The sequence below is a fragment of the Harmonia axyridis genome, chromosome X, assembly GCF_914767665.1.
Source record: "Harmonia axyridis chromosome X, icHarAxyr1.1, whole genome shotgun sequence".
In the NCBI taxonomy this organism is placed as follows: domain Eukaryota; kingdom Metazoa; phylum Arthropoda; class Insecta; order Coleoptera; family Coccinellidae; genus Harmonia; species Harmonia axyridis.
Window position 1 is genome coordinate 34,942,891 of NC_059508.1, and position 12,500 is coordinate 34,955,390.

Genomic DNA, 12,500 nt, shown 5'->3' on the forward strand with positions numbered 1-12,500 from the left:
AATTCACGATGAATCAATCAGAAAGGTAGATATGTTTGACGAAATCGGACATGAGAGAGAAATACGAATAACTCACAAGGGTAAATGTCATCAAATGCATCAGACTATGTGATGAGTAAAATGAAAGATGCACACGATAATTTTAGCTTAAACCATGCCGGAAAGTCGACTTCACGTCGTGCATCGGTACAAAGTTATTCAAGGGGCAAAATAAATTCACGAGAGTAGGTCCGATTACCGCTGGATCAGACGACGATTGTAACTTGTTGGATACGAATGTATCCGATGTATGTACGTCGTCCCTCTCTGATCTGTAGTAAGTGGGCCTACCCAAGATGCACACGATAATTTTAGCTTAAACCATGCCGAAAAGTCGACTTCACGTCGTGCATCGGTACAAAATTATTCAAGGGGCAAAATAAATTCACGAGAGTAGGTCCGATTACCGCTGGATCAGACGACGATCGTAACTTGTTGGATACAAATGTATCCGATGTATGTACGTCGTCCCTCTCTGATCTACGGTACGTGGACCGACCCAAGATGCACACGATAATTTTAGCTGACTTCATGCCGAAAAGTCGGTTCACGTCATGCATCGGTATCTTAAATCGCGCCGTAAAGTCGTTCACGTCATGCATCGGTATCTTAAATCGCGCCGAAAAGTCGGCTCACGTCATGCATCGGCGTCTTTTTTTTGTGCCACCGATGCATGACGTGAACGACTTTTCGGCTCGATTTAAGATACCGATGCATGACGTGAACGACTTTACGGCGCGATTTAAGATACCGATGCATGACGTGAACGACTTTTCGGCGCGATTTAAGATACCGATGCATGACGTGAACGACTTTACGGCGCGATTTAAAGCTATACCGATGCATGACGTAAACAAGATCACACCGATGCAGCACGTTAACATTAAAGCCCGCCTAATCCGATCGATGGAGGCCGTCTCGAGTGTCCAACTTGCTCACAAGAGCCGAGAAACAAACCGATGCATCACGTAGACAAGATCGTACCGAATGTTAACACAATCCAAAAGGAAATAATCTTAGATGAATATCGATTCTGATTATTGATTTTTCTTTCGCGATATTGATAGAAGACATCTGAATGAATTTCGAATTAATTCCGAAATCAAAAAAATATTTTCAATAAATTTTTTTTCTAGAGTACCTCGGTCTTTTCTATTTTTTTTCCAAGTTTCGTACGTCAATCAACATACATCCCAGAAAAAATCATCTCTCTAACTATCCTGGTTCAAAAGTTGTATCGGAACTTTTCACGTCGAAAAAGAACATAGGCGAAAAAGGACGTGAACATTATTCCTTATAAAAATCAAACCCGACCATGGATTTTGATTCTGATTGTTGATTATCGCTATTAGAACACATTAGGAGGCAACCAAATCAAATTTGAGAAAATTCCACAATCAGAAAATTTTTTTCGAAAAAAAAAAAAAAATTCGAGAACACCTCGGTCATGGCAAGTTATTTCCCACAATCCATTCCCCAATCAACGTACATCCCAGAAAAAATCATCTCTCTAACTATCCTAGTTCAAAAGTTGTATCGGAACATTTTCACGTCGAAAATATATCTCTAAGTCCAGACCGATGCACCACGTAATCTCGGGCAGACCGATGCACAACGTAAATGACGATCGGGACCGGGGCGATCGGTCGTATCTGACACCGCCGGCTCGGTTCTAACATCGTCAATGAGTCGGGGTTGTAAAAAAGGACGTGAACATTTTTCCTTATAAAAATCAAACCCGACCATGGATTTTGATTCTGATTGTTGATTATCGCTACTAGAACATATAAGGAGGCAACCAAATCAAATTTGAGAAAATTCCACGATCAGAAAATTTTTTTCGAAAAAAAAAAAAAATCGTAATCACCTCGGTCATGGCGAGTTATTTTCCGTATTTCATTCCACAATCAACGTACAACATAGAAGAAATCATCTCTCTAACTATCCTGGTTCAAAAGTTGTATCGGAACATTTCACGTCGTAATATCTCGCCAAGTCCAGACCTCGGCGATAGGTAGTATCTGACACCGTCCGCTCGGGACTGACATCGACTTGGACTCGGGCTGATGATGGGGAGGCGTTTAAGGACGTGAACATTTTTCCTTATAAAAATTAAAGTCGACAATGAATATTGATTCTGATTACTGATTTACGCTTTAAAAACACATTAGAAGGCAACCAAATCGAATTTGAGGAAATTCCACGATCAGAAAATTTTTTTCGAAAAAAAAAAAAATCCGAAAAATATTTTTCGATTCCGATTACTGATTTACTCTTTTAGAACACATTAGGAGGCAACCAAATCAAATTTGAGAAAATTCCACAATCAGAAAATTTTTTTCGAAAAAAAAAAAAATTCGAGGACACCTCGGTCATGGCAAGTTATTTCCCACAATCCATTCCCCGATCCACGTACATCCCAGAAAAAATCATCTCTCTAACTATCCTGGTTCAAAAGTTGTATCGGAACATTTTCACGTCGAAAATATATCTCTAAGTCCAAACCGATGCACCACGTAAACTAGGGCAGACCGATGCACCACGTAATATCGGGCAGACCGATGCAGAACGTAAACTCGATCATACCGATGCTTCACGTAATCTCGATCTTACCGATGCACCACGTAAACAAGGGCAGACCGATGCAGAACGTAAAGTAGATCTTACCGATGCACCACGTAATCTCGATCTTACCGATGCACCACGTAATCTCCATCTTACCGATGCACCACGTGAACTGGATCTTACCGATGCAGAACGTGAATTGGATCTTACCGATGCAGAACGTGAATTGGATCTTACCGATGCACCACGTAAACTCGATCATACCGATGCACCACGTAATCTCGGGCAGACCGATGCACAACGTAAATGACGATCGGGACCGGGGCGATCGGTCGTATCTGACACCGCCGGCTCGGTTCTAACATCGTCAATGAGTCGGGGTTGTAAAAAAGGACGTGAACATTTTTCCTTATAAAAATCAAACCCGACCATGGATTTTGATTCTGATTGTTGATTATCGCTACTAGAACATATAAGGAGGCAACCAAATCAAATTTGAGAAAATTCCACGATCAGAAAATTTTTTTCGAAAAAAAAAAAAAATCGTAATCACCTCGGTCATGGCGAGTTATTTTCCGTATTTCATTCCACAATCAACGTACAACATAGAAGAAATCATCTCTCTAACTATCCTGGTTCAAAAGTTGTATCGGAACATTTCACGTCGTAATATCTCGCCAAGTCCAGACCTCGGCGATAGGTAGTATCTGACACCGTCCGCTCGGGACTGACATCGACTTGGACTCGGGCTGATGATGGGGAGGCGTTTAAGGACGTGAACATTTTTCCTTATAAAAATTAAAGTCGACAATGAATATTGATTCTGATTACTGATTTACGCTTTAAAAACACATTAGAAGGCAACCAAATCGAATTTGAGGAAATTCCACGATCAGAAAATTTTTTTCGAAAAAAAAAAAAATCCGAAAAATATTTTTCGATTCCGATTACTGATTTACTCTTTTAGAACACATTAGGAGGCAACCAAATCAAATTTGAGAAAATTCCACAATCAGAAAATTTTTTTCGAAAAAAAAAAAAATTCGAGGACACCTCGGTCATGGCAAGTTATTTCCCACAATCCATTCCCCGATCCACGTACATCCCAGAAAAAATCATCTCTCTAACTATCCTGGTTCAAAAGTTGTATCGGAACATTTTCACGTCGAAAATATATCTCTAAGTCCAAACCGATGCACCACGTAAACTAGGGCAGACCGATGCACCACGTAATATCGGGCAGACCGATGCAGAACGTAAACTCGATCATACCGATGCTTCACGTAATCTCGATCTTACCGATGCACCACGTAAACAAGGGCAGACCGATGCAGAACGTAAAGTAGATCTTACCGATGCACCACGTAATCTCGATCTTACCGATGCACCACGTAATCTCCATCTTACCGATGCACCACGTGAACTGGATCTTACCGATGCAGAACGTGAATTGGATCTTACCGATGCAGAACGTGAATTGGATCTTACCGATGCACCACGTAAACTCGATCATACCGATGCACCACGTAATCTCGGGCAGACCGATGCACAACGTAAATGACGATCGGGACCGGGGCGATCGGTCGTATCTGACACCGCCGGCTCGGTTCTAACATCGTCAATGAGTCGGGGTTGTAAAAAAGGACGTGAACATTTTTCCTTATAAAAATCAAACCCGACCATGGATTTTGATTCTGATTGTTGATTATCGCTACTAGAACATATAAGGAGGCAACCAAATCAAATTTGAGAAAATTCCACGATCAGAAAATTTTTTTCGAAAAAAAAAAAAAATCGTAATCACCTCGGTCATGGCGAGTTATTTTACGTATTTCATTCCACAATCAACGTACAACATAGAAGAAATCATCTCTCTAACTATCCTGGTTCAAAAGTTGTATCGGAACATTTCACGTCGTAATATCTCGCCAAGTCCAGACCTCGGCGATAGGTAGTATCTGACACCGTCCGCTCGGGACTGACATCGACTTGGACTCGGGCTGATGATGGGGAGGCGTTTAAGGACGTGAACATTTTTCCTTATAAAAATTAAAGTCGACAATGAATATTGATTCTGATTACTGATTTACGCTTTAAAAACACATTAGAAGGCAACCAAATCGAATTTGAGGAAATTCCACGATCAGAAAATTTTTTTCGAAAAAAAAAAAAATCCGAAAAATATTTTTCGATTCCGATTACTGATTTACTCTTTTAGAACACATTAGGAGGCAACCAAATCAAATTTGAGAAAATTCCACAATCAGAAAATTTTTTTCGAAAAAAAAAAAAATTCGAGGACACCTCGGTCATGGCAAGTTATTTCCCACAATCCATTCCCCGATCCACGTACATCCCAGAAAAAATCATCTCTCTAACTATCCTGGTTCAAAAGTTGTATCGGAACATTTTCACGTCGAAAATATATCTCTAAGTCCAAACCGATGCACCACGTAAACTAGGGCAGACCGATGCACCACGTAATATCGGGCAGACCGATGCAGAACGTAAACTCGATCATACCGATGCTTCACGTAATCTCGATCTTACCGATGCACCACGTAAACAAGGGCAGACCGATGCAGAACGTAAAGTAGATCTTACCGATGCACCACGTAATCTCGATCTTACCGATGCACCACGTAATCTCCATCTTACCGATGCACCACGTGAACTGGATCTTACCGATGCAGAACGTGAATTGGATCTTACCGATGCAGAACGTGAATTGGATCTTACCGATGCACCACGTAAACTCGATCATACCGATGCACCACGTAATCTCGGGCAGACCGATGCACAACGTAAATGACGATCGGGACCGGGGCGATCGGTCGTATCTGACACCGCCGGCTCGGTTCTAACATCGTCAATGAGTCGGGGTTGTAAAAAAGGACGTGAACATTTTTCCTTATAAAAATCAAACCCGACCATGGATTTTGATTCTGATTGTTGATTATCGCTACTAGAACATATAAGGAGGCAACCAAATCAAATTTGAGAAAATTCCACGATCAGAAAATTTTTTTCGAAAAAAAAAAAAAATCGTAATCACCTCGGTCATGGCGAGTTATTTTACGTATTTCATTCCACAATCAACGTACAACATAGAAGAAATCATCTCTCTAACTATCCTGGTTCAAAAGTTGTATCGGAACATTTCACGTCGTAATATCTCGCCAAGTCCAGACCTCGGCGATAGGTAGTATCTGACACCGTCCGCTCGGGACTGACATCGACTTGGACTCGGGCTGATGATGGGGAGGCGTTTAAGGACGTGAACATTTTTCCTTATAAAAATTAAAGTCGACAATGAATATTGATTCTGATTACTGATTTACGCTTTAAAAACACATTAGAAGGCAACCAAATCGAATTTGAGGAAATTCCACGATCAGAAAATTTTTTTCGAAAAAAAAAAAAATCCGAAAAATATTTTTCGATTCCGATTACTGATTTACTCTTTTAGAACACATTAGGAGGCAACCAAATCAAATTTGAGAAAATTCCACAATCAGAAAATTTTTTTCGAAAAAAAAAAAAATTCGAGGACACCTCGGTCATGGCAAGTTATTTCCCACAATCCATTCCCCGATCCACGTACATCCCAGAAAAAATCATCTCTCTAACTATCCTGGTTCAAAAGTTGTATCGGAACATTTTCACGTCGAAAATATATCTCTAAGTCCAAACCGATGCACCACGTAAACTAGGGCAGACCGATGCACCACGTAATATCGGGCAGACCGATGCAGAACGTAAACTCGATCATACCGATGCTTCACGTAATCTCGATCTTACCGATGCACCACGTAAACAAGGGCAGACCGATGCAGAACGTAAAGTAGATCTTACCGATGCACCACGTAATCTCGATCTTACCGATGCACCACGTAATCTCCATCTTACCGATGCACCACGTGAACTGGATCTTACCGATGCAGAACGTGAATTGGATCTTACCGATGCAGAACGTGAATTGGATCTTACCGATGCACCACGTAAACTCGATCATACCGATGCACCACGTAATCTCGGGCAGACCGATGCACAACGTAAATGACGATCGGGACCGGGGCGATCGGTCGTATCTGACACCGCCGGCTCGGTTCTAACATCGTCAATGAGTCGGGGTTGTAAAAAAGGACGTGAACATTTTTCCTTATAAAAATCAAACCCGACCATGGATTTTGATTCTGATTGTTGATTATCGCTACTAGAACATATAAGGAGGCAACCAAATCAAATTTGAGAAAATTCCACGATCAGAAAATTTTTTTCGAAAAAAAAAAAAAATCGTAATCACCTCGGTCATGGCGAGTTATTTTCCGTATTTCATTCCACAATCAACGTACAACATAGAAGAAATCATCTCTCTAACTATCCTGGTTCAAAAGTTGTATCGGAACATTTCACGTCGTAATATCTCGCCAAGTCCAGACCTCGGCGATAGGTAGTATCTGACACCGTCCGCTCGGGACTGACATCGACTTGGACTCGGGCTGATGATGGGGAGGCGTTTAAGGACGTGAACATTTTTCCTTATAAAAATTAAAGTCGACAATGAATATTGATTCTGATTACTGATTTACGCTTTAAAAACACATTAGAAGGCAACCAAATCGAATTTGAGGAAATTCCACGATCAGAAAATTTTTTTCGAAAAAAAAAAAAATCCGAAAAATATTTTTCGATTCCGATTACTGATTTACTCTTTTAGAACACATTAGGAGGCAACCAAATCAAATTTGAGAAAATTCCACAATCAGAAAATTTTTTTCGAAAAAAAAAAAAATTCGAGGACACCTCGGTCATGGCAAGTTATTTCCCACAATCCATTCCCCGATCCACGTACATCCCAGAAAAAATCATCTCTCTAACTATCCTGGTTCAAAAGTTGTATCGGAACATTTTCACGTCGAAAATATATCTCTAAGTCCAAACCGATGCACCACGTAAACTAGGGCAGACCGATGCACCACGTAATATCGGGCAGACCGATGCAGAACGTAAACTCGATCATACCGATGCTTCACGTAATCTCGATCTTACCGATGCACCACGTAAACAAGGGCAGACCGATGCAGAACGTAAAGTAGATCTTACCGATGCACCACGTAATCTCGATCTTACCGATGCACCACGTAATCTCCATCTTACCGATGCACCACGTGAACTGGATCTTACCGATGCACCACGTAATCTCAATCTTACCGATGCACCACGTGAACTGGATCTTACCGATGCAGAACGTGAATTGGATCTTACCGATGCACCACGTAAACTCGATCTTACCGATGCACCACGTAATCTCGATCTTACCGATGCACCACGTGAACTGGATCTTACCGATGCAGAACGTGAATTGGATCTTACCGATGCACCACGTAAACTCGATCTTACCGATGCACCACGTAATCTCAATCTTACCGATGCACCACGTGAACTGGATCTTACCGATGCAGAACGTGAATTGGATCTTACCGATGCACCACGTAAACTCGATCTTACCGATGCACCACGTAATCTCAATCTTACCGATGCACCACGTGAACTGGATCTTACCGATGCAGAACGTGAATTGGATCTTACCGATGCACCACGTAAACTCGATCTTACCGATGCACCACGTAATCTCGATCTTACCGATGCACCACGTGAACTGGATCTTACCGATGCAGAACGTGAATTGGATCTTACCGATGCACCACGTAAACTCGATCTTACCGATGCACCACGTAATCTCAATCTTACCGATGCATCACGTAATCTCGATCTTACCGATGCAGAACGTAAACTCGATCATACCGATGCACCACGTTATCTCGGCAGACCGATGCAGAACGTAAAAAAAAAGCTTACAGCACGCGGTGTTCCCAAGCGGTCACCCATCCAAGTACTAACCGCGCCCGACGCTGCTTGGCTTCAGTGTTCTGACGAGAACTGGCAATTTCAGCGTGGTATGGCCGTAAACAACAAATATAGCGATATTTTCTATGATATCTCACTTTTTGGGAGCGGAAAGGACGTGAACGTTTTTCCTTATAAAAAATGAAATAACTTTTGGATATTAATTCTGATTGTTGATTTAAGTTTTAAGAACACATTAGGACATATCTCAATGAAATTTGAGGGATTTCCGAAATCGAAAAATATTTTTCGAAAAAAAAAAAAAATCCCAGAAGACCTCGGTCATCTCAAGTTTATTTCCATATTCTATTACACAATCAACGTACATCACAAAAGGAACCATCTCTCTAACTATCACAGTTAAATTTTTGTATCGGAACATTTCACGTCGGAATATCTCGCTAAGTCCAGACCGGGGAGATCGGTCGCATTTGACACCGTCCGCTCCGGTCTAACATCGTCTTGGAGTCGGGGTAACGATGGAGAGGCGTTTAAGGACGTGAACATTTTTCCTTATAAAAATTAAAGTCGACAATGAATATTGATTCTGATTACTGATTTACTCTTTTAGTACACATTAGAAGGCAACGCAATCAGATTTGAGGAAATTTCAAGATCAGAAAATTTTTTTCGAAAAAAAAAAAAATTCAAGAACACCTGGGTCATGGCAAGTTATTTCCCACAATCCATTCCACAATCAACGTACAACATAGAAGAAATCATCTCTCTAACTATCCTGGTTCAAAAGTTGTATCGGAACATTTCACGTCGAAATACCTCGCCAAGTCCAGACCGGGGCGATAGGTAGTATCTGACACCGTCCGCTCGGGACTGACATCGACTTGGACTCGGGCTAATGATGGGGAGGCGTTTAAGGACGTGAACATTTTTCCTTATAAAAATTAAAGTCGACAATGAATATTGATTCTGATTACTGATTTACGCTTTAAAAACACATTAGAAGGCAACCAAATCAAATTTGAGGAAATTCCAAAATCAGAAAATTTTTTTTCAAAAAAAAAAAAATCCGAAAAATATTTTTCGATTCTGATTACTGATTTACTCTTTTAGAACACATTAGAAGGCAACGAAATCAAATTTGAGTGAAATCCAAAATCAGAAAATATTTTTCGAAAAAAAAAAAAAATTCGAGAACACCTCGGTCATGGCAAGTTATTTTCCACAATCCATTCCCCAATCAACGTACATCCCAGAAAAAATCATCTCTCTAACTATCCTGGTTCAAAAGTTGTATCGGAACATTTTCACGTCGAAAATATATCTCAGAGTCCAGACCGATGCAGAACGTAAACTCGATCATACCGATGCTTCACGTAATCTCGATCTTACCGATGCACAACGTAAACTAGATCACACCGATGCAGAACGTAAACTCGATCATACCGATGCACCACGTAAACTCAGGCAGACCGATGCAGAACGTGAACTCGATCTTACCGATGCACCACGTAATCTCGATCTTACCGATGCACCACGTAAACTCGGGCAGACCGATGCAGAACGTGAACTCGATCTTACCGATGCACCACGTAAACTAGGGCTGACCGATGCATCACGTAAACGACGATCGAGAGGCGCGAAAGGACGTGAACGTTTTTCATTATAAAAATTGAAATAAATGATAAATAATGATTCTGATTGTTGGTTATCATTTTTAATAAGCATTAGGAGGCAACCAAATGAAATTTGAGGAAATTCCGATAATGGAAAATTTTTTCGAAAAAAAAAAAAAATTCATGAAATCCTCGGTCATCGCAAAATATTTACCATATTCTGTTCGATAATCAACGTATATTTAAGAAGGAATCATATCTGTATCTATCTTGGTTCAAATTTTGTATCGGAACATTTTGACCAAAGTCCGAGCTTCGGCCGAAACAGACACCGCTGACCTGGCCTATCGATCGACCGAGAGTCGGGGATAGAGCGTAAGTGTTGTCTGGAGGGGAACCCTGTGCTCTCCTGACATATATAGGGAAGGTGGTCGCGTTGGGCGATGCAGAACGTTTGGATCGGGAATTATATTTTTGGTTCAGCTATTGGAATATGGTTTATTGTTGGTATATATTGGCGAAATAACGTTCTTACTGACTGGGGATATTCATAAAAATGAGTCCGGAGATTTTCAGATCGAAGTCCGAGTGATCCGACTTGGAAGGCGTGTTGGGTGGGTCGAGATGGCTTAGATAGATCAGACGAGGCGGGCTAAGTGTTGACGTCATGCATCGGTCCATTTTCAGATTGAGTCCGAGTAATCCGACTTTGAAAGAGTGTTGGGTGCGTCGAGACTGTTTAGATAGATCGGACGAGGCGGACTAGGTGTTAACGACATGCATCGGTATATTTTCTGATCGGAGTCCGAAGAAATCGGCCCTAGTAGGCGCAGCGGACGGTCGAGACGGCCTCGGTGGGTCGGATCGATCGGGAAAAGTTTGCTAAATCGTGTCTGGAGGGGAACCTTGGGTTCTCCTGACATATATAGGGGATAAGGTTTGGGTGAACGATTCTTCACGTAAAAGTTGAGTAATTTATTTTTCGATAAGCTTTTGGATATTGATGAGAAGTATATGTATATCTTCGATTAAAAGAATTCTTACCGTCTCCATGTATATTATATTAGATATATAAGAAATAGTTAACGTGATGCATCGGCCGATTTCCGGATCGGAGTTCGAGAGATGCGACTTTCGATGCGCGATGGGTGGTTCGAGACGGCCTAGATCGATCGGACGAGGCGGACTAGGTGTTAACGACATGCATCGGCGGATTTTCTGATCGGAGTCCGAAGAAATCAGCTCTAGTAGGCGCGGCGAACGGTCGAAACGGCCTCGATCGATCGGACGAGGCGGACTAGGTGTTAACGACATGCATCGGCGGATTTTCTGATCGGAGTCCGAAGAAATCAGCTCTAGTAGGCGCGGCGAACGGTCGAAACGGCCTCGGTGGGTCGGATCGATCGGGAAAAGTTTGCTAAATCGTGTCTGGAGGGGAATCCGGGGTTCTCCTGACATATATAGAAGGGGTGGAGAATGGGTCCTGTCCTAGACTGTTTGGAGTTCTTTTTAGGATGATATTCAGTTGGTAAGTGGTAGACCCGAATCCGACCTCGGCGTTTGGGTACTGGCAAGGTGTGTTGGTTTCGGCTTTCGCATCTTGGGTCGCTTTCGTCAACCTCATGCAGCGAGGTCGCGGTCCGCTTCGTCTCTTTGTAGTCGAATGGCCTTTAAGCGACCAACCTTAAAATCGTGATCCTCTGCCCGTTGCGGGTTATGTTCACAAAAAATTTGCAACCACTCAATTCGTTCCGAGCGACAAATATTGTTGAATCTCGAATCACCGTGTCGTTATATTCACATGTATAGCGAAGGGTCGAGATGGAATGTGTATAAGAAATTAGTTGATAGCCGGGGGTTCGTATTATATATGGACGCCTTGGCGAGGGATTGTTTCTAGAAACTTTCTCATTTTTGATCGGTGTTTTGTCCGAGATGATGATGATGTATATATAGCTTGAGTCTCATGCTGACTGGGGGCTGTTACGTCGTTTCGTCGAGGACTTGCACTTACTGATGTGCGGCGCTAGTCGAAGTCAATCGACATGGCTAGTGCCACATGACGAGAGGCGAACGGGTTTGGCCATACCGGCAATCTCGTGGACCGATCGTATAAGCACGCAGTTCCCTGGTTGATCCTGCCAGTAGTCATATGCTTGTCTCAAAGATTAAGCCATGCATGTCTCAGTACAAGCCAAATTAAGGTGAAACCGCGAAAGGCTCATTAAATCAGTTATGGTTCCTTAGATCGTACCCACATTTACTTGGATAACTGTGGTAATTCTAGAGCTAATACATGCAAATAGAGCTCCGACCGGGAACGGAAGGAGCGCTTTTATTAGATCAAAACCAATAGGTGGCGGGTTCGCTCGTCATCGTACAATTTGGTGACTCTGAATAACTTTAAGCTGA

General features: G+C 41.9%; 2 non-coding genes across 2 annotated transcripts in view; one reads left to right on the top strand and one right to left on the bottom strand.

Moving 5' to 3' along the window:
• Positions 1 to 8,459: 8,459 nt before the first annotated feature.
• On the bottom strand, positions 8,460 to 8,578 carry LOC123688298. Its single transcript, XR_006749826.1, has one exon. It is a non-coding gene; the product is annotated as a 5S ribosomal RNA (ribosomal RNA).
• Positions 8,579 to 12,213: 3,635 nt separating this feature from the next.
• Positions 12,214 to 12,500, top strand: part of LOC123687514 — a 1,906-nt gene continuing 1,619 nt past the window's right edge. Inside the window, exon 1 of the ribosomal RNA XR_006749235.1 lies at positions 12,214 to 12,500. This exon is cut by the window's right edge and continues 1,619 nt beyond it. This is a non-coding gene — a ribosomal RNA (small subunit ribosomal RNA).